A 2,500-nucleotide genomic window follows, 5' to 3' on the forward strand; every position below is an offset into this window, starting at 1 on the left:
TCGATGCGATAAACTACAGCCGTCTCGGCTGGTCGTCGTTAGTCGCGCGAGCAACGATGGCCGCAAAATCGACGCGTCGTCGTTTGCGATTATTCGCCTCAAGTTAGCCATGAGTATGTATAACATTCATTTACGAACGAACGCGGCAGCGTCCATCGGTTGCTCGATGAAATCGATGCGATAAACTACAGCCGTTTCGGCTGGTCGTCGTTAGTCGCGCGAGCAACGATGGCCGCAAAATCGACGCGTCGTCGTTTGCGATTATTCGCCTCAAGTTAGCCATGAGTATGTATATTATTCATTTACGAACGAACGCGGCAGCGTCCATCGGTTGCTCGATGAAATCGATGCGATAAACTACAGCCGTTTCGGCTGGTCGTCGTTAGTCGCGCGAGCAACGATGGCCGCAAAATCGACGCGTCGTCGTTTGCGATTATTCGCCTCAAGTTAGCCATGAGTATGTATATTATTCATTTACGAACGAACGCGGCAGCGTCCACCGGTTGCTCGATGAAATCGATGCGATAAACTACAGCCGTCTCGGCTGGTCGTCGTTAGTCGCGCGAGCAACGATGGCCGCAAAATCGACGCGTCGTCGTTTGCGATTATTCGCCTCTGGCTATCCGTGAGTATGTATAATATTCATATACGAACGAACGCGGCAGCGCCCATCGGTTGCTCGATGAAATCGATGCGATAAACTACAGCCTTCTCGGCTGGTCGTCGTTAGTCGCGCGAGCAACGGATGGCCGCACAATCGACGCGTCGTCGTTTGCGATTATTCGCCTCACGTTAGCCATGAGTATGTATATTATTCATTTACGAACGAACGCGGCAGCGTCCATCGGTTGCTCGATGAAATCGATGCGATAAACTACAGCCGTTTCGGCTGGTCGTCGTTAGTCGCGCGAGCAACGATGGCCGCAAAATCGACGCGTCGTCGTTTGCGATCATTCGCCTCAGGCTATCCGTGAGTATGTATAACATTCATTTACGAACGAACGCGGCAGCGTCCATCGGTTGCTCGATGAAATCGATGCGATAAACTACAGCCGTCTCGGCTGATCGTCGTTAGTCGCGCGAGCAACGATGGCCGCACAATCGACGCGTCGTCGTTTGCGATTATTCGCCTCAGGCTATCCGTGAGTATGTATAACATTCATTTACGAACGAACGCGGCAGCGTCCATCGGTTGCTCGATGAAATCGATGCGATAAACTACAGCCGTTTCGGCTGGTCGTCGTTAGTCGCGCGAGCAACGATGGCCGCAAAATCGACGCGTCGTCGTTTGCGATCATTCGCCTCAGGCTATCCGTGAGTATGTATAACATTCATTTACGAACGAACGCGGCAGCGTCCATCGGTTGCTCGATGAAATCGATGCGATAAACTACAGCCGTCTCGGCTGATCGTCGTTAGTCGCGCGAGCAACGATGGCCGCACAATCGACGCGTCGTCGTTTGCGATTATTCGCCTCAGGCTATCCGTGAGTATGTATAACATTCATTTACGAACGAACGCGGCAGCGTCCATCGGTTGCTCGATGAAATCGATGCGATAAACTACAGCCGTCTCGGCTGATCGTCGTTAGTCGCGCGAGCAACGATGGCCGCACAATCGACGCGTCGTCGTTTGCGATTATTCGCCTCAGGCTATCCGTGAGTATGTATAACATTCATTTACGAACGAACGCGGCAGCGTCCATCGGTTGCTCGATGAAATCGATGCGATAAACTACAGCCGTCTCGGCTGATCGTCGTTAGTCGCGCGAGCAACGATGGCCGCACAATCGACGCGTCGTCGTTTGCGATTATTCGCCTCAGGCTATCCGTGAGTATGTATAACATTCATTTACGAACGAACGCGGCAGCGTCCATCGGTTGCTCGATGAAATCGATGCGATAAACTACAGCCTTCTCGGCTGGTCGTCGTTAGTCGCGCGAGCAACGATGGCCGCACAATCGACGCGTTGTCGTTCGTTTGCGATTCGCTTCAGGCTACCCGTAAGGATGTATATTATTTTATTACTTCCTCGCCGTCATCAGGACGTTTCGTTCGGAGCACGACGACGAGCACACACGCCACCGGGCAAAGCGGGATACGCAAGTTCAAACCGTAAAGGAACGTCGCGAAACGATGTTCGACGGCGTCTCGTTCCTCGGCTGTAGATCCTTGGGCGCTTTGTTTCGGCCCCTGCGCGTTGTGTGTGACAATCGGTCGTCGTCTCCTCTTCGAGCGAGCGCAACGTAAACAGCCAGCATCGTATCTCCGACCGAGACGCGTATATAATGGAAAAATTGACGGCGGGTGACATCCTCGATCGTCGCAACGATGGGTCTTATTTTCTCTTCTCCTCCTCTTTCTTTCGTTAGTAATGGACGTTTTCTTGTTTTTGTTCGAGATCTTTGTTTAGTAATGGACGTTTTTGTGTTATGTTCTTTCGTTTCTTTGTTCGTTTCGACCCAATCGTGTAAACGACGACGCGCGTCACCTCACGCCA

Source organism: Colletes latitarsis, chromosome 14 (assembly GCF_051014445.1).
Source record: "Colletes latitarsis isolate SP2378_abdomen chromosome 14, iyColLati1, whole genome shotgun sequence".
Taxonomy (NCBI): domain Eukaryota; kingdom Metazoa; phylum Arthropoda; class Insecta; order Hymenoptera; family Colletidae; genus Colletes; species Colletes latitarsis.